The sequence below is a fragment of the Cygnus olor genome, chromosome 1 (genome assembly GCF_009769625.2).
Source record: "Cygnus olor isolate bCygOlo1 chromosome 1, bCygOlo1.pri.v2, whole genome shotgun sequence".
In the NCBI taxonomy this organism is placed as follows: Eukaryota; Metazoa; Chordata; class Aves; order Anseriformes; family Anatidae; genus Cygnus; species Cygnus olor.
In genome coordinates this window covers 108,424,774-108,451,766 of record NC_049169.1, presented here as the reverse complement: position 1 = coordinate 108,451,766, position 26,993 = coordinate 108,424,774, and the positions used below count along the sequence as shown (strand labels likewise).

General features: G+C 35.4%; 1 long non-coding RNA gene across 1 annotated transcript; it reads left to right on the top strand.

Moving 5' to 3' along the window:
- The first annotated feature begins 3,323 nt into the window (after positions 1–3,323).
- Positions 3,324–25,399, top strand: LOC121079421. The gene is made up of 4 exons (XR_005825031.1): positions 3,324–3,476; positions 13,605–13,635; positions 15,019–15,101; positions 24,955–25,399. It is a non-coding gene; the product is annotated as an uncharacterized LOC121079421 (long non-coding RNA).
- The last annotated feature ends 1,594 nt before the right edge of the window (positions 25,400–26,993 follow it).

Below are 26,993 nucleotides of genomic sequence, written 5' to 3'. Positions count from 1 at the left end.
TTTGGTGCTATTTCTTATTGTTGATGGTGAAGTTCAAAATTGAAGTTGTGCTCTTACTACCAGTGCATTGAATATATCTTTTTTACGTTCTGGTAACTGGGGAAAAAAACTATTTCATTCATTTTTTTTTTTCCTACTAAAGTCATTATAAAATGTAAATGAATACATTGTAAGCCAAATCTGAATTACAAATACTCTGTCTGGAGTTTTGTGCGAATACTATGCAAATTTTGTTCATCTTTAACAGCTACAGGCATGGATAGGATTTTGTAATAAGGTTTCTCCTAAAGTTTCCTGGTTTTGTTTAACTAGAAAACTTCTGATTTTCAATTTGGAAATATGTATTTATATATATATATATGTACATATACCACAATACATATACATCCACTCTATATACACATGACAATACTTTAGGCTAGCTGTTCTTTTATTACAAAATCATCCAAGTATGATCACTAACTGTATGCATTTGTGTGGGTGAAGTTTTTGCAATACTCTAGATTACTAGAAAATTTTAGGGCACCGAAGTGTGGGTTTGCCAAGAGTCTAGTTAAACCTCTACTGCAAGTTTTCTTCAGTAGTTCCTAATCTAATATAAAGCAGTTCATTAGTTGGTATGTATGTATAGGCTTTCATTTTTTTGGTTCCTAAATGGTGACTATAACAACTATGAAACACCCAATAATGAGTCTGTTCTGCTCTCCTACAGAATGGATGGCAGCAGAAATAGAGCTCTTCCTCTGCTTCTTCCCACAGTAGCACTGACTTCAGCTTTGTAAGCCAGTAGAAGGCTACAGTACTACCTATCCACTAATCATATAATGCTCCAAGGATTTAAAGACAAGCAGCGTATGTGTTTTGTTAATCACCTTCTTTCATTTGGTTACTGCTCAGCTTGGTCTTGAACACAAAAAGAACCAAGCAAAACTCAAATTTGTAGCTTTAAATACTGCAGGGTGATTTAGTTTCAGCACCATAAGATCTTGGAAGGGGCAGCAGGAAATGATCTATCAGTCATCATCTTGTACTCTTGTGCTCACTTTGGTGATAAGCAATCTTATTAAGGTGGTTGTGTGACAAGTACACTTAGCATTTGTGGAATTAAAAATTTTAGTTATCTGGTTACGTCATCATAGAATGGCCTGGGTTGAAAAGGACCTTAAAGATCATCTAGGTTCAACCTCCCTGCTCTGGGCAGGGTTGCCAACTACTAGAGCAGGCTGCCCAGAGCCACATCCAGCCTGGCCTTGAACACTTCGAGGGATGGGACATCCACAACCTCTCTGGGCAACCTGTTCCAGTGCCTCACCACCCTTTGAGTGAAAAACTTCCTCCTAATATCTAACCTAAATCTCCCCTGTGTTAGTTTAAGACCGCTCCCCCTTGTCCTATCACTATCAACTCGTGTAAAAGTTCTTACAGTGAAAACTCACACAGCGTGTATTTCTTGTGTGTGGGTGTGTGTACACGTTGATTTAGTAGCCTTTTAAAACCAAATACTCTGTTACAGAAATAGATTCAAACATAAAACTTATTTCTACTGAACATATATACCATACATAAGCAAGGAGCAAAAAAATCAGTGAAACCATTACCTTGAAGTCAGTGATATAAATCTCTTTTCCTCCTACCAACAAGCCTCTTGAAGCACAGTTTTCTCTTAACCCAAATATAAAATTTCTGCAACACCCTGTTCAACACTCCTTTGTATATTGTCTTTATCATATGTTGAAATAACTGTTATAAAAGTAAATACAGAAGCTGATTTCAAAAGATCCTATTAACAGAGGTATTGTGATTCCATGTGACAATATGCAAATTGACTTTCGTGCTGTATGTTAAGTAGACTGCAGGATGTCTGCCTATGCAATATAGACGTTGCTTCTACCATACTTGGCTTGTAGATATTTCTCTAGGAGGTGTATAAAGGTCTGTAACTTTATTGTTGTCTGTAATAATCCCTTTTACTTCCCTGCAAAAAATATAGTAATTCATCATAATGTCAAATATTTTTCAAAGAGTGTAAGTTTGTTAAAAACAATCATAATGATTATTTAAAATTAAATGCTGATATTTTAACACATTACCTAGAAGTATTAGGGCCTCGTGTTAAAAACCTGAATTGTTTTTGAACAAAAGCCAGCTCAATTCTTTTTTTTTTTTTTTAATTTTTTTTTCCTTCTTTAAACTGAACTGATTGATGGTTTCGTTCAAACTAACGGGGTGATAGGATGGGGAAAGGAGAAAAAGGATTTCCTTAGGAGAGCTAGGTCAGCAGAGGGCCCATTTGCTCTGACGAGAGTCTGCAGAGCACCACAGAATGGCATTCAGGTAGAAAGGGACCTCAGGAGGTCACTAGTTCAACCTACTGTCAAAGCAGGCCAGCTCTAGGATCAGATGGGCCTGCTCCAGGCTATCTTTAGATGAGTCTTAAAACCCTCTAAATATGAAGATTGTGCAATCTTGCTGGACAACATATTCTTCTTAGGAAAAAGTTTTTCCTTATACCCAGTCTGAACCTCTCTTTCTTTAGTCTTAGGCCCATTGCCTCTTGTTCTCCTACCATGCACTGTTGTGAAGATCCCAGCTCCACCATCTCAATGACCTGCTTATAGGTATGGATAGGCCACTGTTAGGTCCCCCTGAAACAGCCTCTTCTCCAGGCTGAATAAGTCCTGGCCCTTCAGGCTCTCCTTGCAGGGCAAGAGCTCCAGCCCCAACAGGGTTCATGGCAGTTGGCAATCTTTGCAGCCAGGGTATGCTGCTGGCTCATGCTCAGCTTGCTGTCAGTCCAGCTTTACAGGGCCTTTTCTGCACAGCTGCTCCACACTCAGTCTGTTCCCAGCCTGTACCACTGCCAGGGTTTTTTCCTGCCCAGATGAAGGACTTCTCATTTGCCCTTGTTTACTTTCATGAAGTTCTCGTTGGCCAATTCCTCCAAGCCCTTTTGATTTGAATGGAAGTCTTCCTTTAAATGTTTCAACCCCCCAGTTTGGCATCATCTGCAAACTTGATATAAGCGTACTCCATTGCCTCTTCCAGACCATTTAATAAAGATTTTATACAGGATAGGTTCCAGGATAGACCTCTGTAGTACTCCATTGTGATTATGTGCTGGGACAAAAAGTGATAATTAAATGAACTCTGACAGGTGAGCAAGAGGTGGAGACTATAGTCTGTCAGTAGCAGCCATTGTTAAGAATTTCTCCCTGTCTGGCTATTCTTTTCTGTTTATTTTATTTTATTTTTTAAATTTCTTTTTTCCTTAATATGTTCATACTGTTTCCTAAATCCTAATCTGTGAACTTTGTACCTCAGTTTATTTAGCTTATACTTGCTGCTGTTACATCCTCAGTCACAGAGATTTTATCTGATCACCTGGCATTGATGCAGAATATTGAGTTATCAACCCATTACCTGCTCCTGACTGATCTCAGCCCTCTGCAACTAAAGAAGAGACAGTACAAATACAGGTAAACTTGCAAACAAATAAAGGAAAGAGTTTTCTATGTAGTTGTTTTACTTCCAGTCTGGATGACTTTTACTGCATGCATAGATTCTGCAAGTAAGATAAATACATCTTAAAACTCTTTATTTATTTATTTATTTTAAAAAATATATAGTAAATAGTCTGAACCAATGAGCTACTCTGCTAAGCATTAATATGCTCACTACTCCTGATTAGGCACCTGAAGAGTCCCTGCTGATCAGGCAGTTAGTCAGGTGGGGAGGGTTAGCCTTCTGCTCCCTGGGACAAGATGATGATCCCCGAGGTTACTGGGCTGCTGTCAGTTCCCTGTTTTTCCCTTTAGGATTGCATACTTCTCATGTTGATGTCTTTCGCCTTGAATCCTTGAGATACTACTTATCCCCATCTCAGCAATTTTACCTCTGCAATTTTAGCTTTCTTATCTTGCATGGCTCCACTTTAGAGATTTTCTCACAGCTTAGACAATTTCTTTAGAAGTTTGGGCCAAGGTCTCACAGCTGGGCTTTGTCAGAGCTGGACCCTGGATCACAGGCAGCTGACCCTCTGAGTTGGTGTAACAGTGAACCTGCCCTTCCCTCCCCCTTCCTTTTTTATCATCAGCTCCAAGATCAGCCAAGGAAAGGTCAGTCTCAGTGTTGATTTTTAGAGAGGAGAAAAACTCGGTCTACTTTTCCTCTGATCTTAGACGTGGAAAAAACAGGCTGAAACATGCATAAACAGTTTTTCAAAGTGCCTATCTGTTGTAACTCACCTTGCCTTTCATTCCAGTATTGGAATAGAAGATGTAAAACATTTGCACCCCCGTGGTGGAAAGGAGAAATCCACTACTGTATCTGCAAGCCTATTGCTTAACACCTGTTATAGAAAGGCTGCTTGCCTACCTAGGATTCCTGTTTGGATGCTTCTGGCTGTGCTCCAAGACCAGGGGTTGATGGATGTCCTGAATCTGCTTAGCAACCATCTGCTTTGAGCCTGGGAGGCCACCACCAGTCACGGAGATGGTGCGGTGCAGACCTAATACGCGTAGCAGATGCCATGTTGTCCTTCAGCAGCTGCTACGCACATTAACTGTAGTTTCTGTCAGCTTGGCCATCCGCTTGCCAACACAAATCATACCTTCCCAATCTATCTGCAGTGCTGGCCACAGCAAGGCTATGTGAGCATGCAAGGAGAAAAAAGAGCAGTTTTTACTTAGTGACAAAATAATATCTAATGAAGACAAGACTCTGCCTTTCCTGTCCCTTCCCTGGCAACCTTGTCTTCATATTGCAATGCATAAATAAAATGATGCTTGGCTGACATCATTCATAAAACCCGTTTCATGTTTCCAAAAGAATGACCCTGAGGGACAGGATGTAATGCAGTCAGGAGAGAATTACCTTGGTCCACTGAAGATGTTCCTGAAAACATATGGAACTGCTGGAGCTCAAACTATTTGAATATTTCTGAACAAACAAATGAAACATTTTGGTATCATACTCAGCATGGATTTACACATGAGAGATGATCTTTATAGGTAAACTATGGACAGGAGAAGGCAGGCCTGGGAGGCCCTGGAGTTCTGGTTCTGGACACAGCTCTCAGGGTGCTATAGAGGATAGTGGAGAGCTCTTCTGGTGCTGTCTCTGTTCAGGTTGTCTTGAGATAGCTGTGCAGTGGAACAAGGGAAGCTATTCTGGATAATATACAACATTATGCAGACCTCTCACAACCTTTAAGTCAGCTTGTTTGTAACATACCAGAGGAGCAGAATCTGACAAGTTTCAAAGATTCAATGGAGGAAAACTTATGCAATTTAAACTTTTGGAAATATACATACAACCTTTCAGCTGCCTGTGTACATTATAAGATTAAAAAAAAAAAAAAAAGAGAGGTGGGCATTTCTTTCCGCTGCAGTTTGTTTTTGATAGGAAACTCTCTCCTGTTTGGTGGGAGACAGATGTGAAAATATGAATAAAACAGCTAGCTGGAAAGTAAAAATAAAACTATTTAGATATCTACCTATACAGTTTTTTTTTTTTCCTTTTGTTGTTGTTGTTGTTCTTTTTGCAGGGCAGGAAGATTAAAGGGAAGTGTTGAACTATGACCAGAATGTTTTGAATTTGTGCATGTTTTTCTTGCCGTAATGGAACTAGAACCTTTGGAAAGTTACTACAAATTGTTGTTGCTTTTCTCTCAAAAGCTCCTATGCCATCTAAGATAGGTCTTTTGCTTGTAATGTAGTTTTTGAGAAATTACCCACAGAGTATAGCTGAACTCTACTGTATCCTGGTCAGCTGTTAAAAACTTGGGGTTTATACGCAGGCAGGGAAATTTCTTCTAGCTTCAACAGAGTTTGGAACTGATGTGGTTTTCATGCTTAAGTTTAGATCTTGACAATGTCATAAATCAATGATAAATCAAATATTCCAGTCCTTTGGACATGTTCAGCAGAAAGCAATCTTTACTGATTTTTGAAAGCTTGAGAGTCTTATGTCATGTGGAAGTAATGCACTCCCAGGTTCTTATGTAAAGCTGAGGCCAGCAGCACTCTTAAAAAGAAATACTTAATACTTAATGGAAATAATGGAAATACTTAATGTTGGATTTGTATTCTAATGCACATATTCTCTTTATTTCATTTTTTTTTTCCATTTCAGAGAGGCAAAGGTGACTAATCTTTGCTTTCTTCTTTAGAATTGTCTCTTGTATTGTGTGATGAATGTCTAGGGAGATTATATTGCTATTTATCTTGGGAAAAATCTCTTGAAAGATGAAATCCCAGGCTTTGTGAAATAAAGTATGAATACCAGAGGAAATAATTTCAAAAGTTTATACCTGACCCACATAAGGGTCAAATAAAGCCAACCATTTAAATATATATTATGAAGATAGCATTTGTACTTTAACACAGAGGAACTGAAGAGTCTGTCTGAAGTTTCACATTGATAAATGTTTCTGAAGTTGCACAGACAGATTACAAGGTATTATCACAGGTAGCTACTATCTTCATCAATAGTATATGTTATATGTGTTGTTCAAACTTAAGTAACTCATTCCTTCAAGGACAAGTTCAGACCGTAACAGCTTGGACACTCAGAATTTGGTGTATTACCTTGGTTACCATTAATATAAAAAGCTTCCAAATGAAATAAAATAGATTTCAGGCCATCAAATGTTTCTATAGAATATACTCTTTTCATTATTATTGGTAACCAGATTTTAAAGCATTAGGTAATTGATATAACTTGATGTAGATGGAAATTTTGTGTTAAAGTAAAGTATATATAAAATAACCATTTGAGAATAGAAATTTATGGGGGATGGTCACTGTTTCTACAGTCATGTTTTCACTGGGATACAAAAATGTTGCATTAGCAGTAGTTTATTTAGGATTGCAGGAACAGGATTTCTGGCAATTCACATAGTTTCTATATGTTAGTATTTCTGTCATGCTATTTTTTCTTAGCTCATGGGATATATGGTTGAAGAGTTTAAGCCAATGCCATTTCTCTAATGGCAATATATCCTAAAACGCTGGATGCATCCATTCCTTTCAGTCCTTCAGGTATGTCACTTCATGTTACTAGTTCCAATTTAGTGAAAAGATGCCAATCGTATGCTTGCAAGATCAGGTTTGGGAATCTTTATACACATTCCGTTATCTTGTTTATCTTCTGTTTTTCTTGGCAGTGAAGGAAATGAGGCATACTAAATTGCCATCTTCATGTCTGCTTTCCCTCCCCCTCAATAGCTTCTGAATCTATTGGCCAGTTTGAAAGCGGGTGGGGAAGGTATCATAGATAATTACTTTTCTACCTTCTCAATGAAAATGACTAGCTGAATAGATGAGAGACCCAAATTTGTGTTCTTTATGAGGGGAAGGCAGGGATCTGAGCTGTGATGTATTCTTTGGCTGTATCAGTCTGGCCAGTCATGCCTGGAGTTACATACAGTTGAAACATCTGTTTTCTTTCAGTAGGTTTTAGGGCAAATGACCCTGACCATGTTCTGAGCTTACAGGCAGGGAGACAGAAAGCTTAGTGCATAAAGAGCATAAAATTAGAGAAATGCAAAAAGTGTAGAGCTAGCAATTAATGGAATCACTTGCTTGATTCTTGTATGGGCCTATTTCATTGCTAGAGTGTTGACAACAGTAATTTGTTATATTAAAAACATCAGAGTAATAAGGCTTAAAAGTCAATAGGATTTGAGTATCAGAGACTTGTTGGTAAATCAGAACTTTAATACTCTTCTGAAATGATTAGTAATTTTAACGCTGCATTAGTTGGATACTTACTTTTAAGAGCATCTAGCTTTCAGAGGACAAGGTGCTGTATGTTGCTGTGACCTAACCATATTTCAGTTCCACTCACCAGTTACAAATATTTAATGTTTCTGGTTAGAATATTACTCACACATATAAAATTGTCATTGTAAAAAATTATTATTGAGTTTCACCTGACTGCCTTTCTGTAGTGTTGCCACTGGTGCAACCTGCTACATTCACAGCTTTTCCTCCAGTGCTGGGCATTACACAGAATGCAAATGGTGCATGTTCAGTGTGGCTGGCTTGCATCAATGTCAATAATATTGTCAGCACTTGAACAAGCAAAATAAATAGAGGTATTTCTTGATTTCTTGGGGATTTTTGCATCTGGATTTTCTTGTTTTGCAGGAAAATGCCTTGTAGACAAATAATGGTCTATGCAGGGTTCATTTCGGGTAGCTCCTAGAAGATCATTCAGGAAATACTTTACCAGATGTGGCTTTCTATCAGTGCTCCAGAGTCCATCTCTTCTCTTTGGTCCAGATAGGTGTAATTTGTGCCTTTACAGAGAAAGTGAATGAGACTAGAGAACCCAGCAGTCCATGGGTATGGCTTCTCATTTTTATCTGGCGCTTTTTTTTTTTTTTTTTTCTCTAGGCAAGAATGATTGCCTCTAAAGATAACATATGAAACCTGACTCTGTGTTGTGCAACATTATGGTGATTGAAATAAGCATCTTTTTCACCTCTGCTTGTCTTAGAACTAATCTAGAATATATACAGAATCATTCAATATACTATATATATATATATAACTGCCTCTATATCAGTAGGATATCGTGAAATTAAAAATATACAAAAAAGTTTTAATTAAGAAACAGAATTCTCAGAATAGAGAATGATGGAAAAAGTAACATCACCTGTACTTGTGGTAAAATGTTTGTGCATTACCTAACTAAATGCAGTTTTTCTTAATACTCATTTTACTTACATTTGTGGTAGCAATATTCAAAAGAAAATAGAAATCTGAAAGTGTAACTTAGGAAAATCAACAAAAGTGCGTGCTTAGGAAAGAAGAAATAGAATTAGTATTCAGATATAAGAAAAGCTTGTATTCCCCTGTATATTTCATAAATGACAAGTAATTTCTAAACAGCTGTGATTTATCTCTTGGAAATGAGTTAATATGGATTTATGTAATGTGTAGCCTTCTGGCTCAGGTTATCTCCATAAGATTTACTGAACTTCACATTGCAGTTGTTGAGAGGGCTCTTTTTAGCCAAGAACACTGATTGGAAGACGAAAAAACACATGTATTTTTTGATTTTTGTGACTAAAATATTGATTAATATCATCATATGTTGTTAGCTGCATTACATCCATTACCAGAGGAAGAAGTAGAAGAATAGAAGTTATCCTTGATTAAATCTGAACTCAGAGGGACCAATGCTCTGAGGTTTTTGAGATGATAGTCTCTACATTCACAAGTGTGGTAGGCAGACACTGTGAACACCTAACAAAACTGTAAAATATGCCATCACAACAGAACAATAGTTCTTCAGGAAATTCTTATGTGGGGAAAGAAGGATGAAAAAAAATAACTTATTTGGCCGAAGTTCCCAGCTTTAAAACCTTCTGGTTAAATATTTGAAGCTGGAAATGAACCTCTGGCAATTGCACTAGTAGAAACTGTATAAACTTTGACATAAAAAAAAAAAGGCAAAAAAAAAAAAAAAAGCTGTATTTCAAACACTGTATGCTTCACTTCAAAATAACATTATGGCTTCCATAATGCTGCATTTTTCTAGAAATATCCCTGCTTTGTTAGTCAAATTGCAATATTTTAATATGCCACAGATACAGTGCTCCTGTTAATTTTGTATTATGATGAGACAAATATCTATTTTATTGCGGTTGTATTGATTGGTGCCACATCAGTGTGTGTCAACTTTTACCTGTCTACTTTTATTAGTAAGCAATATTTTTCTTTGAAAACACAAAACCCACTATACTATTCATCTTCATCTTCATTGAAGATTTTCTCCAGAGACAATTGATATATGATGAGCCAAGTCGATAAATTTTCCAAAATATTTTCACATCTTTTTAACATTGTGTGGATGAAAACTGTAGAAAATCTTTCTACAGTTTAGTAACTGCCATAAATTGTTTTATTCTAAGAATATTGCTTTCTTTTTTCTTTCCTGAAAAAACATGACTACCATGACTTCAGATTTATATAGTGTTGCCAACAAAACTGTGAGTGGAGCAGTATGTTGTATGGGCATATTATTACTAACCTTTAAAGTTTTGTAGAGCACAAGCTTTTATTAAAAAAAGGAGTCAGAGAAGAAGAGAGAAATAACCAGTCTGCAGACAAAAGCTTGCTTCAAAATATGAGTTGCTGTCAGCAAATCTGCAGACAGGCTGAACTGGTACCTTCAAGAGGTATGAAATGCTACTTTTAACTAAGAGGATATTAATTCTGAAAGGTAATTTCTGAAACTTTAGCTGTTAAACATATTTTTCTTTATTATATGCTATTTTGTTAGAATAAATGAACATATTGGAATGAACCAGAGAGAAGGTGAGGAGTGTACCACCTATATTTCTTTCTAATGTGACCTCTAGAGAGAATGTAATTCACTGTTATGAAAGTCTCTCTAAGAATACTTCATTTTCATGCAGAAGGGGTAGTAAAAAGTACTTTTTAAAAACTATTCACAAATATTCAATCAGTTAAGTGCTGAACTGTGTTCAGTGATATTCACCATTATTTTATATTCACTTCTACAAATGAATATAAATTCATTCAGATGAATTCAGTCCCTGAAGATGTAAATGTGAGATGTGAGAAGATGTGAATGAAAATGTAAGATGTAAAAATCTCTCAAGCCTCCTTGCAGGTTCACGTGAGTGCTAATGCAGAAACTACCTGCATGGATACTTGGTCATTCCTGGAAGTCATTTAGGAAGCAGAAACAATTGACCCATGAGTCAAAATGCTCAGATGTAGTGAAATGCAGAAATGAAATCAGGCTGCTATCTCTGATTAGTAGTTTGCAACCTCCAGGCTTGGTCCTGCAATCAGGGTACTTGTGTGGGCTAATAAAACCCCAGAGTCCCACTGACTTTAGATGGTTATGTTCATAGCATGCTCACTAATACTGTATTACAGGATTGAGGTCTATGGGATGAAACAGATATTTATATCAAACTTATTTCAGGGAAAAAAGGGCTATGACAGTTCAAATAAGCTTGGCTTTGTTTCACAGATGATCTATGAACAGAAATAGGCGATGAAAATTTGCATTATCCTGTTCTGATTAGCAGCTATTAGTTGAATGTAAACATCTGGGATCCTGCTAATGCAGTGCATTTAAAATAAATAAAGAGATGGTTAAATGAAGACAGTCCATAATGGCGAGAGCTATTTAATATAGGGTGTTAGACTGCAGTATATCTATAATGAAAAATACCGTTTGAATTGTGGTGGAACAGTGCAATTCTGTCTAAGTTTGTGATTTCTGGCATATGGAAAAAACAAACAGACCTAAAAGCATTTTGGTAGTATGCTCTTTCTGGATTGTCTACTTTTAGGAGAAGGACAGTTGTGAGGACTGGAATTCTGAATGCTACAATTATACGATGGATGAAATGACCTGCTGAGCTTACCAACTTCCATTTCTGTGTTAAAGAGAGTGTGTTTTGAAGAATAAAAAATGGGGAATTGCTGGATGTTTCTGCAATAAATATTGAAAGGGTTTTCCATCTTAAACTAATAATATGTAAGAGAAACATCTCTGGCTTTTCTCATAAATATTTCATAACTGTATTCTTTCCTCACTGGTGGTAGTAGTTTCTTGAGGCACAGAGCTCATTCTCTGCATGCTAGGCTTAGTTAGTAGTCTTTTCTTCAGAAAATACCCCTTCCAGAAAGTGTGCAGAGTTAAATTATTATCATTGCCACAGAGCTTAGAAAAAAAAGATTTTGTATAATCCGATAAAGGTAGACCTCAAAACCAATTTCTGTGATGTTTTGCAAGACAGAGCTTTTCATCCTTGGATAAATATTGAAAGCAAATGTGGAGTCTTACTTCTGTTTATTTGTGCTTTTAAATTAAAACTACTGGACCTAATTCTCTTGTATGTTCCCCAGTTTTTACATCTGTATTGTGTATTAAATTCAATAGTTTCTTTAGCATAAGACATAAGCACATAGCATGTTATCTGGTTTTACTCCCTTTTCTGTCTTACTGTCAGACTTGGTGAGCTTGTTTTGGTGAACATATTACTAAAACACTAACAACTGCTTGAGGATATCAAAACAGAGAGGTTTTTGTTTAGCACTGGATGTTTGTAAAACTAATAAGAAAATAAGGTGCAAAAGTAAAATCTTATGGAGTGTGAGTGGATGTGTGAAAGTGAGAGAGAAGTTTCACCTCTTTTGCAGGAAATTTTACTTCTTCCTTGCAAGGCTTCTCTTGGATATACAGTACAAAAGTATCTTTAATTATCTTAACAAAAACAAGTATTCAAGCCATTTCAGCTGAAGATTGAGCACTATTAAGTTTTGTTGCTCAACAAGGTCTAACACACAGCCTGGTTGCTGTTTGCAGTAAAAAAGAGCAATAGAGTTCAACAGCAGAAAATCAGAGCTCCAAAGGATCTTGTAGAAAAGTATCTTAATATACTGTGTTCTTCTCTAGTGAGAATATAATGGTGAAACCAAGGGTGGTATTAATGCTTATTCTTAGAATCCAAATACATATTCAGTTATCTGGCTTTTTATGAACAGGTATCTGGATGTTAAATTGAGATGAGCTAGCAATTTTAACAGCAATGCCTGTGTATTATTTAAATGAAAACTGCCACTCTATCACTAGTTTCTTTGAGTGCTTCACTTGATTGGCAAATATATTTATCTTTTACTGTCACTCTAAAATGTCTTCCAACTCAAAGCTGCAAACACCACAAGGGAACTGTCTCCTTTTTGGTAAGAATGCTTTCATTATTTTTGCTTTAACTGTCACAACGTATAAGAAGGAGGTTTTAAGCTGAAGGGCCTCATGTCTAGAAGAATAATGTCCCCTTATATTATACATATTTTGAGAATTATAACATTTGTTTATTGTTGCTAATAAAAGCAAATGATCTGTTCAGCTACATTTAATCAGCTAAAATGAGTTCATTTTCCAATACATACTGTTAAGAACCTACTTTCAACAGATTACAGAGGGTTTTATTTTGTATTTTCTTCTGTTTCCAAAAGAAAAGGGATGGCAACTCATTTTACAATAAGTTCTGATGAAAGACCCCTATCTACCTTGCAGTCTCACAGCATAAATTAGGATTAGATTTATGAAGATTCATGTGATGACTCTGTGACCTCCCATAGAACACATAAAATTGTGTGTGTATGTTAAAACTGCATTAGGAAAGTTGTCTACCAAGCAGCTTTTTCTTTCAGTAATAACCTTTCTTTCTTTCCTCAAAAATAACAGAACTAAAAAAGTTTGCTTTAAGATTCATCTGGTCTTTTTAAAATTTATTTTCAGATTGTGAACATGATATGCTATGAATGTGAAAAATGTTATGTTTAAAATAGGCTGGAGGGAAAGAATATCCACAGAGGACTAGAGGAGGGGGATGGGCCACAGGGCCCTCCCTGGCCCTGCAAGGCAGAGAGGCCTGGTCATAATTTCAAAAGAACAGTGCAGACCTGTGTTTGAAGTGTTTTAGTATGTCTGCACAGTCATTTGGTCTTAAGCTGTGATGCTTTTTTTTTGTGTAGCTTTCCTTACCCTGATGATTGGCTGCTGTGTCCCTTTACAGGGCTGATGCTCTTCTTTCACCTTCCCAGAGTGTTGTGTCTGAATTTTGAGAAGAATAGTGTAAGTAGTATATATATTTTTTTGTCATCTGGAATGATATTTTTTGATAATGGAAAGGCAGATGTTGGGTATCACCTTTCTTACCATATACAAAGTAAACAATAATCAGAAATTCATCACATCAGTGACTTTTTTTTTTTTTTTTTCTGTCCTGAAAGCTGGCTAGAGACTCTAACACTCCTGCATGAATTTTATCCACATTTAGATTTATATGAATGACACTGTCTTCTTCTTTTAGCATAAACTGTTTTTGAACTGGTTTCTTGGAAGCAAACTTGACAGGTGAAAGTTCAAATGTTATCATGTTGCTATGAGAATAATGTACTGAGTGAAGGAGAAAAACCTAAATTGGTATGTGGCAACTACAACAGTAAGTACCAGAAAATGATGGTTAGTGGTCCTCAATCATGTGAAAAGCTCCAGTGACAGACCTTGTGTGTTTTGCATGGAAATGATCCAAACACGAGACAAAGCCTTAGGAGTTCTGGGTTTGGTAGCTTTGCTATCACAGATCCTTATATTCTACTGGAAGAGTCTGCTACAGCTCTTATCCCTATTTTGTAACATATAGGACACTTGGATTTTACATACACATCTTTTTATGAATTAGCTTTTTATGATTAACTGTACATTAATTAAGCTTCTTATTTTAGTCTAACAGAACAAAAACTTCATAGAAAATTGGTCATTTCCCCACCAATTTGATTCTTCATTTTGCTTACACAATGACTAATAAATAAATGAACTTTCACAGAAGTAACAGTTAGGAGTTATTACTCCTAATCATTTTAAGTTCTCTTTCAGCAAGAATAGTTCCTAATATGTAATAACTTAAAATATCTGTTGAGTTAGGTATTTATGTTTCTGGCTAGAATTAGGTCTACCTTTGTCAATGTTTTCCCATATGCAGAGCAGTGTTTGCCAGCCTAGTGTCAGGGTGTACAGTCCAGTGCTTTTAGCATTACAGACTCATTTTTCAGTCAGACAGAAAATGGAAAACTCATCAAAATTTCAAATTTCATTTTTGTGGATAATTCCAATGCAGCTTTTTTTTTTTTTTTTTTTTTTTTTTACTATTACGTAGAATGAACACAAGTGTCAAAAGTCTTAAATGCTTCTTCAGTACAGAATTGTCCTCCAAACTACAACTTTAAGATCTTAATCAGTTCAGCACAGAATATTTTCAGGATATGGAAGAAGCATGATGTAACAGGGATATCTAACTCAATTGCATTTCCTGTGAAGACTGACTCTTAACGTTTTAGCATCCTGTAATATCTTCACTTTTAATTTGTCCATAGTAATCTGGATGGTAATTTTTTTAAAGAAAGAAAGATAGGGATGGTGAAGTCAAACTTCTTGTCTATTTTGTGTTTGATCCAGACTCTACAGGATAGAGAATCGTGACATACTGGTAGAAAGCCCTGAGGGAAGGAAAAAGAAATGGACATTTACTCAAGTAATATGTAAGTCTACAAGATGCTTGTATTTTAAATGGAGTTCTTCAGCATCCGGTACTAAATGAGCTGAGGTCAGGGATATATTGCTGCTACTGTGAAGGTTTTCTTGCTGATGCTTTTTCACAGTCCATGTTGACCTTGATATTTCAGCTGTGATCATGTTGAAAGATAAGGTGACAAACTGATGAATATTAACTGCAACACATCACTGCTCAGATCAGAAAGTAAGGTGTATTCACTACTGTGGGACTTGATGGTTTTCAAATATGATGTGCTTCCACGTTCAAAAATGTGTACCAAATTATGCCAGCTGGGATGATGTGTCACCACACACCAAATGTAAATTCAGGCTGTAAATTAATTAAGCTTCTTATTTTAGTCTAACAGAACAGAAAGAAGCCTGCTTTGTTGCCAAGACTGTAACAGATTTTTCTTAATATATTGTATATTGACAATTTAATATGAGTTTTACAAATGGTTGTGCAACCAATATTGCAGAGCTTGTTTCCATAGAGCCTTTCTTGGTCTCTCTATTCTGAAAAGCTAATCTTGCAGTTCTAAACTAGTGGTCACCTTAATTTCCCTCTATAAAACCTCAGCCAGACTGAGGGAAGCAAGGAAGGTGGGTAGGAAAGATTCTTTTTAGCCCACCTCATTACTCTCTTACTTTCTTCATGAAACTTCAATGCACCTATTTCCACACCTACTTTGAGATCCTTTGTAATCTTCCTGTATAACTGACTTTATTAAAAGAAACAGTGTACAAAACTGACTGTAGGAAGATCGTTTAGAAATTGAGAACTGAGTAAAGAGAAGGAAAATGGACCCATTCCCAAACCATGGACATCTTGTAGATGAAAGGTGAAAAGAAAATGGAGTTTGATGGTTCCAATTAAACGATCACAGAAAGACCAGTTTTATTTCCAGTACATTTACTGATGTTGATCATAAATTTCTATTACTAAGTAATCATAAATAAGTCAATTACTTTCATCTGAATGCCTGAAAAATCATGCGTATATTTATGAAGTGTTAGGTCAACACTATTAGAAATGGCCGTTTATCTTGGAAGTAGAATTCAAAATATTTTTAGGTATTTTGAGTATATGTATTTTATAGAAGGAATACATGCAGCACTTCTTCAAAATTACTCCTTTTTTAAGAAGTCTCAAGCTGAGTGGTCAAGTAATAATATTTTCAGAAGCACCAGTTTTGAATAACAGTAGTTACCCTCAAGCATCTATAAAGTTTTGGCTATACTCTTTAGCAGAACAGATGGGGTTCCATATCATTAGTAAGCACTAACGTGAAAATCCTGTAACATGTGCATCTGGAGTTTGGTTCTTGTTTCTTTTACTCTGAGTTCACTGAAGGATCAGGGTTGTATTGTATGTTTACCACAGTAGCAATACCAACTGATCTTTATTTCCCTTTTGTAAGGTTGTGAGGGATGAATCAAAAAAAAAAAAAGTGAAAAATTATTTTCCTAAATGCTTTGGGGAAGAATGATTTGGTAAAATAATTAGACTTCAACCAGTATTTGCTAGTATTTTCATATATTTGCATGAATTCTTATGCAAATGAATCTCATAAATTCATAATAAAGGCACAGTGTCTGTTAAAAATGTACTGCTATTGCATTTTCTGCTTTTTCACTGGTTCATAGTATTGATCTGTCAGCTTCAGTTTCATTGTCCAGATATTCCAATCAGTCTGACTACTGACACAAGCAGAGTTTGAACTTTGATCTTTATGGCTGGGTCAAAACTTGATGTTGCTTAGAACCAGCTTGTTTAATCAGTCAGGAGTTTGATTGCTCTGAAGGACTAAATGGGATCTAAATGGCTGTTTCCACATACACTGACTTTAAATTGACATTACTGCAATTCTAGTAATGATCCTCTTGTTTCAGAATGGTGTTACTGGTGTTTCAGAATGGTGTTACCTCCTTTAAACCCATAGGTAGCCTAAAATGACAGGCATTTTCTAAGACAGTATTTGAAGAGAATGCAGTACATGTATTATATTAGTGGAGAATTCAGTTGAGGCTTTCTTTTGGTTTGTTTCCAGGCATTGTTTATTTATTTATTTTTTCACCAAGGCAAAAAAAAAAAAGTTAGACTGCCAAAGGGAGCAGAAATCCTTCATGTAATAAAAGCTAGCTCATTTTCTAAAGCTTGGTCCCATTTATTCCTGATATGCTTATCCACAACTCAGTTTTATTAATTTTTATATACAATCTCTGAAACAAAAAATACCTAACAGAGGACTAAGCCATACATTTATACAAATCAGCAGTGTCGTAGAGCTTTCCTGTTTGCGTCTCTATTTATGGTGTATTAAAGCTGAGTTGCAAGAAAATCATGGGTTTATGAAGCTTCTTTCATAAACCAGAAAATGTAAAGTTTTATTGCTCTTTAGGCACAGATTATTAATGCTGTAATGACATTAAAGAGTATTAAATGCAAATTTGCAAAGCTCGAAAGAGCTTTATTAGGATAAGCAACATTTTTATTGAGTCACTGTTTTAATGAAAATCTGGCAAAGTAAATCTAGGCGAAGGCCACCACAGATGTTCTGCTATGCTTCATCAAGGAGTAAGCTGCTGAGTGCCTGGGGGGAGAGAAGAAAACTTGGATGCACCCAGTCTTTATGTACATTTACCCCAGTTGATTTATAGTGTGTGATGCATATCAAACACAGGGGAGCATTCAGTAATGAAATAGGAAAAGATCAGAATCTGTATAATACTGTAATGAACGTGCCAGATGAAGCAAATGAAAGAGATTCTAGTTTGCCAGGTGCTTTAACTAGATGTGGTGGATTTCTAGGGTGAGGTGAGAAATGACAGCCTTAAGTCTGTAGGTGACACTCAATCACCGTGAGTTTTTTTTTTTTTTTTTTTAAATCACCACTTGTAAATTAGTTCTGCTTATGGTGATCATCATATTATGATAGCAATATGATTATATTGTTTAATAAAAATTGCATGCTTGTACTAGTGGACTTGTTGTACCATGGATTATACTTTTATGATTTTTGCCTAGACAAGAGTCTATGTCTATCTCACACATGACACACTGTAGTGACTTTGAAGTATAATACCCTATTTTGGAGGTGTGACAGAAGCTATTCAGTATCACTTCAGAAGACTAGATATAATGTGGAATCCTCTTTTCTGTGTAATTATTAAAGTACATAATATGCAGAAAATCTTGAATTAATTTATAAGCACAGAGGCTGTATATTTCAGGCAATTATTGCCTGACTCTGCCATACAGCATTAGTACATGGGACTTTCACAGCAGCTGAATTTTCAAACAAAATTGCTGGAATTACTCAATCCTGTCTTTTTAGAAGGAGAAAGGAGTGAGGCAGAGGTTCACAGAGGGCATTTCTGATACTGTGCTACATTCTGCCCACACTCTGGAAGTTTTAATATTGTAAAACTGTTGTCTCAAATTTTCGTAATGTGCTCAAAAATAATCTTCTTTCTAAAATCTGGGAACTGAATCATAGTACTTCGTCCATCACCTTTTTGTACTTAGGCAAAGAGTGCTTATCCGTCTTAATGATGTTGAAAAATGGATGTGAAGTTGTCTGGGAACAAATCTGGCAGCTCAGACCAGAATCTTAACAGTCCAGTAATGAAATACATCTGTACTATAAAAAGGGTCCCGTTGTGGCTCTCCACATCTAGAAAAAAAACAATCTCTAGATCACTTTTGCAGAACAGGCAGCCAGATGAGAAAGTGATCTTCCCCCCATTGTACCATATCCTCAGTTCTCTTCCATCTCTTTTTTTTTCAGGTGGTGAAGCTGACGTTTTTAATCAGTCTGTTGTCATAAAACAGAAGATCCTGTTTTATTTATTTATTTATTTTTTTTTAATTTTAAATTGTTTTTAAGTGATTTGAAGCAAAACTATAGGTGTTGAATTTTGATGAAAATAAGGGTGTTTCTATACTATTTTTCATTCTTTCACAAGATAAAATATTACGTGTGGACCAGTAGCATATCTGTTACTTTTTGAAAAGATGTTTTTGTAGGTTTCCATACATGCAAATTAATCCATGTTATGGACTCAGATGTGGAAGAAAGACTGATGAAATAGCCTGGTTCTATTACCTTACCATCATCAAAATAATTTTGGAGGAACACTGATTATATTAAAAGCCATTTACATTTGTGCTTCAATGTAACCAAAGAGGCTTTTAAATTCTGAACAGTATCTTTAAAACAAAGTAAACCATCTAACCAATCAAATAATGATCCCATAGTAACAGTCAGGTATAATTTGAGTGATGATAACATAATGGCTCCATAGAATTTGCTAATAGTCTATCATTTCTAAATGCAACATATAATTAATATCAGAAGATAGCTGTACCATCTCAGCTATTCCTGTTAATTTTAGCTGTGGAAGAATCATGGTGTTCCCATTATCTATATGTTCACTTCATTGTATCAAAGATCCTTTTATTTAGGGCAAAATTATGCCATTGACCTTTATAAGGATCTCTTATTCCCTAGAGTCCAACGAAACTTGATGGGTTATGTGCAGTTCTCTCAGACTGAGGATGTTAGGCTCTTGTTTGCAAAACAGTTTTTCTGTATGAATTTTTAATATGGTACTTAAATTTATGCCCTCCTATTATACTTTATTTCCAGTCTTTAGAAGTTTGAACTTTAACTCAATAATCACCTTGAGTAAGAAAACATCTGGACTGGATGCAACTGGTTTTGAATTCCCCTCATACATATTGCCACAAGCAGAGCCTCTGCAGAACTTACAATGGCAAATTCCGTACTGAAGTTAGAGCTCTGTAGAGCACCTGGGTCTTGAAAAAATGTCACCACTGCTTTATGACATGCTTGATACCTTTTCCTAGCTGTTATGTGTATTATTATTTACTTTTTATGTAAATCAAAAATGGGTTTGGGAACAAGATGCAAATCAAGTTTAGATGTAGAGCTTAGTGATATGGTTTAGTAGAGGACTTGTTAGTGTTAGGTCAGAGGTTGGACTCGGTGATCTTGGAGGTCTCTTCCAACTAGATGATTCTGTGTGATTCTGTGAAGTATGCATGCCTTTACAAGAAGCTGAGACCCAAATATCTATGAAATAATCAGAGTCTTCTCAAAAAGAACCACGATAAATCAAAAGGGGGAAAACCAAAACCAAAACAGAACCAAAACACACAAAAAAAGCCAACAACATTTCTCATTAGACTAGCTGAGTTATGGTGGAGAAAACTGTCTGTCATCAATGCTTGCCATAATAATTAAGCGTTAGCTCAAAAGGTAATTGTAAGCCTGACTTGTTGTAAGATGAATCATAACATTCTCTGATGTATGCAAACTTAGATCTGGTTGCTGAGAAGCATATTCACAATGACTAACTTCTGATATGTAATAACATATTTGTATTATGAAACTGGGCTGTATGGAGAATACATAAAATGATTTGGAAATACAGTGTGGTCAGAATGCCTAAAATGTGTGTTTGAGCACTTTAACCCTTTACTGTGTAGGCAGCATTGGCCCCCCGTTTTGTGTGTGAGAATTTTCTCTTGTTGATATTCTAAATTATGTACATTAATAAAAAAAACAAGCAAGCAAGCAAACAAACCCAAACACTCTAGAATTCTAAATGCTTTTATTTTTTAGTTATTTCTTTATTCCTTTGAAATTGCACATCCTTAAAGAATGAACTGGTCTCCTTTTTTTTCCTTCAAGAGCTCTGCTACTCCTATTTAAATTGCAATTAGTAATTGACAAGGAACTCCTGCTGGATGGATTAGGTGCTGCTAGGGAAATAAGAAGGTATATTTAGGTCCCAAATGCATTAATACAAATCACACTTCTACAGTGCAGCAAATCTACTTGTGAAATAAGGAGAAGTATAATGGAGGCATAGTTGAATATATATCTTCAAGTTGTCTGTGCTTATTTGCACTTCATGTAAGAAGTGGTAACTTGCTTAATATCACATAATAGTGATGAATTTTTTTTAAAGGTCACCATAGACTGAAAGATAGCGGTTATGGGGAGAAGATGCTGGGAACCATGGCTTTATTTTTAAAAGTAATATTTATATTTTAACATGTAATTCATGCATATTAACTAAATGTTTATAGTGGTTGTGAAGGCAAGTTGATACTAAATTTAACTAGTCAGTTTGTCTCTGTCTTTCATTCCTTGCTTGAACAGCTTAATGTAGTCTAAAACTACCATTGCTTTACTGGTTCTTAACATTTGCTAATATGTATAGCATGCATTTCTAGTTTCCACAGCATTGTTTAAAGAAAACTGATGAACAATTGAGAAAACACCAGCTGCTTGCATTATGAGTCTATGTTACATAAATACATCTTCTAAATGAACTGAAATTGTTAGAGCTCTGTGATGGTGAAGTCTAGTTGCAAGAGTAAGATATTCATATACACTTTAAAAATAAGTAACAGAAAGAAATGGATCATTACAGAGTGCAAAAGTTACTTCTAAACTATATGAGACCTATCCAGCAAACCATATAGCCTTGAAGATTTTCCAAGAGGCAGCTGGCTTGACCAAAAGTGAATTGTAACAAAATAGGTTGAGGCACTCTGAAGATGTCTTATTTTCCAGCTGATCATTTCTAAGGTCAAGAAAGAAAATCAGGGCAAATATTCTTCATGGTTGGTTAATAGCTTATTTACCCCTTGAAAGGCTATGTTGCTCTTTATGCATTTGGATAGAAAGGTAATGGTTGGAACAAGGGCCTCCATTTAAGTATTACTTTATTTTCTACAATCTCTTAGTATGCATGAACTGTCACATTGAATGAATCTGAATGCAGTTAAGAGCTTTCAGGACTGGAGCTCATTTATGCTGATATATCAAAATATTTTTTCTTCTCTGTGTCTCTTCCTGACCCTCCTCCTCTCCTCCTCCTGCCCCTTATTTTTACTGCAGCCATGTACTTTATTTGTTATCAGTAAATGTAAAAATAAGCATAGAATGTTGTACTGTAAAAATAAACACAAAATGTGGTATTGTTTGATCTTTACTTGTTTATCCTCATCAGTGAGGCAGCACAGAATGTAAGGTAATGGAGCATGTTCTGAGAAGTCCTGCTGGTCTCAGAAATGCTTGCCACCACACTGCAGAGCAAAACACGTTGGAGAGGGTGACCATTAACAAATGAGAGTTTGCATTTACTGCTGGATCAAGCATGTGTAGAAAAACACATAAATGACTGCAGCTGTCCTCTTTCAGTCCCTTGTTTTATGGGTAACGGAGATATGGCAATAAGCATCAAGCAGCAAAATGTTTTGCACTATTGAGTGAATGAAATTCTGTGATAGTAAGGAAGTATAAAGTAATTATAATTTGAATTCCTGGAGATCAAGCACTGTCCTTACTATCCTATTATATGTCATCCCCTAGGCAGGGGTGGATGTTTTCCAAACCATTTCCTGCAATACCAGCTCCCAGAGCAGCCCTTGCAGATCACTAGCTACTCACACTCTGAACACCTCACACTGCGGTGCTGGGGCCTGCATAAGTAGCTGAGGACCCTCAGGACTGGCCTCTCTTGAGAATGCAGTGATTGTGACTTGAGGCAGCTATCCTTGAAATCATTTTTAATGCTGCATTCAGATTGAGATATATGACATCTATGCATGATGACTATTTTTAATAGCACCAGGTGACTTTTTGACTGTTTCACTCAATTAAAAAGCTGACAGAATGCTTAGACAAGTGTGTCAGCTGAGAACTAGTCCTTTCTTAAACACTGAACTCACACTTCCCTTCTCTGAAATAGATACTCATCAAGGGTAAGGTTCTTGCTACATTCTCATTTTCCACCTGTTTAGATCTGGATTCCCTTTGAAGGGTTTTGTGTAAGTTCTTAACTTGATACCTGATGAAGACATTGTTTTAAAATCTTTTTCCAGAGGACAGTTAATTTGCTGATGACTTTTGGGCATCTTGTATCTCTTGGAGTTATCAGTTGGGCATGTAACAAACAAAAACTCCAACCTGCTCACCAAAGTTGAACACTTAACAATGTCATACTTGACATGACTATAATGAATTTTTTTACCTCCTTAAATGAAATTCTACTTCTCCCTGTGGTGTGGTGGGATAGAGTTTAAGTTTAAGATGAAACCCTTTACAACCTACATATCAAACCCCTCTATTTTATGATGAGATTAAGCAATGGAGCTAATTTTAATTTCTGATGGATGTGATAGAAAACAAATCCCCAAACTTGCAGTGATAGTGTCATAGGAATGATGGTTTTGGAGTAGGTTGACACTCTGATTTGTGTTGTGGACAATACTTTTGCTAAATTCAGATTGCTGCCTATATAGACTTCAGTTAGATGTTTATTATTGGGCTATTTTTAATTCAATGAGGATTTTAAAATACCGAAGCCATAATTATTTTCTATTGGTTGAGGCTGGGAGTGCTAAGTTAGGGGAAACACGATCTAATATAAATTATATTTGTGGAGCTACCTAAATGGGCTCCACAAATAAAAATAGGACCATTTATTTATAGGATACTGCCTGGCATTAATATCTGCTGTCTTGAGAGCAAATTTAAAATCACTGCAGATGGCTTCCAAGAAACAAGTTCTGTTTGATGTTGCAACAGGGAACATTTAGTTTGTGGTAACCACTGTGGTAATAGGGTTTTAAAAATAGCTATAGTGTGCATACTTACTACTATATAGACGTAGTAATTTTCAAAAAGCTTATATGTACTGAAAAGGAAATAAAGTGTACTGAATTAAATTTCTAACACTTTCAGTTTCTAGAGTAGCCGTACATAAAGGAGTGTCACACACTAAATGGTTCTGCAGGTATAAAGTAAATTAGTCTCTGTCTGCTTCTGAATGAATTTCTGTGTTGTGGATATGGGCTAAAAGGAATTATCGGTGCAAATGTTATGAAAGCTTTTAACAACAACAAAAAAATGAAACAAATTGGGATGAAGTTGTTAGGAAAAGCAAAATTTAATATGGCAATTACAGAAATATATAACATTGTCACACGGATTCTGTTCCTACTTGTATTAGTGCGTATTAACTCTGAAATAGGTAAACTCATTATAATTTCATGTTGGTGGAAACTGGAGAAGAATCTACCCTAACAACCCATGCAAAACAATAGTATTACCTAATTATCCTTTCAACCTCTTGAAATTAATTTTAATTATTTAGATTGTGACTGCCCCTAAATGCTGTCTTTTTGTTCTGTAATTGTAAAGCATCTGTAATAAAGAGGTGATGGTTCATAAATAAGGCTTAGGACAACTAAAAATAATTATTGAGTTGATCTGTGTGAGAGATGAAACAAAAGTGTATGATGATGTTCTATGAATATGAAATACCCAATTAAAAAAAATAATTACAAAAGAACAATTTTTATTTAAATAAGATTTTTTTCTCTTTTTTTTATGCATAGTTCCTTACATACTTACTTTATAATTCTAAGTGTTCAGTCTCATGTTCACATACATTTTAATTTTTAATAACAGATCTTATTGTATATTGAAGTGGATTAAAATATCACTCCTAGTAGAGCAAAACCAAATGTGAATTACTAAGACATAAATGAAAATAATGTTTCCTAGTCTTCAAAAAATAACTGAATTGAAAACTTAATTATTTGATTATGATAAATTTGAAAATCACAGCTTAGTAATGTATTTAATCATGTCATTAGTTTTAGGCATGCTGAGTACTTACATGTTTAAAGGTACCTAAGTACCTTGGTGTCTAGGAACTGTATGGCTCTGCAAACTGATGTCTGCTGACTTCCCTCAGATTAATCTTCATTCTTGATTTTCTTCCTGTTTTTAGCTTATATTGTTAACAAGAATGAATATTAATGCTCACAGTAATGGCAATCAGTGGAAGTTCTGAGAGACCATAACTCTACAACATTCAGCATGGATCAAGTTCACGAGGAAGAAAGATGGCTACATGAGTAGGAGTGATTGTAAAGCTGCATCTTTACTGATAAATACCAAATGACAATTTCTTAACAGTTTGTAAGAGTAGTTTTCTATTTGTACTACATTGCCCAGTGATGTTTTTCATATGAAATGATTTTTAATTTGAGTGAAAGTGTTTTATCCTGGCATTATGTAACATTGTGGTACAATCATATTATAATCCTACAGTATGCTGTGCTGAGTAGTATGTATTGAAAATATTTATTGATTTTTTTGTGGACTCAAGATCTACACATGAGATCACTTTTGTGATCTAATTGAAAACACCCTTGCAATCTAACTGAACTGCATTTTTTAACAGAGGAAATAATATTTAATAGTTCTTGAGCCTTATATAAAATGTCTTGTATAGGCCATGTATATTCCTTTAAAAACTATTATATATTTTATAGTAGAAGTGCTGAAATATGGTGGCTATTCTCTTGCATAATTAAAAGCATCCACTGCACAGTGTCCTTTATTGCTTTTCTATGTACTTATAAACTGCATAAGATTAGGAACTGACAGAGAATTTTCCCATGTGAGACACAGTGCATGCAATAGAGAGCATATCTGAAGATGCAGAATTGTCAAAGTTTTGAATGCAAAGGAAACCCACAGATATATAGGAAAACAAATTCACCAGTCCTTTATTCTACAATAGCAAAGATGGGTGGGGCTGTAAAATTGAATTTTTGAGCCAGTGAGTTGAGTCTTGTGCTATGACAGGCAAGCACATCATTATTCTTAACTGTAACAAGTTTAACCTGAAACTCCGGATAGATTTTTTTTCCTGCTATGCTATAACTTACCATAAAGAAAATTTTAATTTTTAAATTTTTAATTTTTATTTAAAGTTTTTATTTAAAGAAAATATAAGAAAATTCTAGAGATTCATGATACTAATAGCTAGAAGCCTTAATATAATTTTCATCCTGTTTTTAATGCGAACAGTTCACATATTTGCTTTTGTGTTCGCACAGTTTCTATATTCATACATAAAAGCCTTAGTCCTTCCCAAACTAGGGCCAAATCAATTACATCATCAAAGTTACCAGTGATAGAATGTAGATGAGAATGGAGGTGGGCATTCAGCCAAATAAAGATGTCTTAAAGGAAATTTTTGGCTTTTCATTGTGTATTAGAACGCTTGTTAAAGTGTCTGCTATGATCATCTAGTCAGTATTAGAATTAGCTATAGAATAAAGTTCTGCCATGAATAGGGAGGAAAATACATCACCTTGAGTAAAACAGAGTGTAATTGTGCTAGAACAAGGAAAAGGTGGAACAGGATGAAGAGACAGGTACCTTATATGGATATCCAAATACATCTCACAGGCATAAAGTGAAATATTACTGTTAGTACTGATTTTCTCTAAACTACTGAAAAACTAGTAAATGTAAAGATTTGGAATGGAAAGATCATGCTGGCAGAATACAACAAGTAAGCATTAATACTTTAATCTCTAATCTAATCTCAGTGTTCATTCATAAAGGCCCAAAGCCACCAAGAGTTTAGTTGTTCAGCAGTGCCTCTTGATTATATTCTCTTTCTCTACCCTCAAAATGTAATATTTTAAGCTACGTTGTATTCAACCAAGGACTAGACTGCAAAAAAGTAGAACTTTTTAAGTGTGGGGGGAGAAAGAATAAGTTTCTGCAAGTTTAAGGGGATATATAAATTCAGCTTGGATATTTGAAGCACATTGAATGCCTTGGTTAGGTACAAAATTGTTGTAGACAGTGTACGAAAGAGGAAGAAATATTCTAAAAGCATAAATACCTGTTTTGGCAAAACATAGCTAGTTTCTTTTATTTGCCACAGTAAAGCAAGAAACCTATGTTCTTCCTTTAAAATGTATTGAAAGACCTATACTTGACTACCTATAGGAATCTGTCAAATCC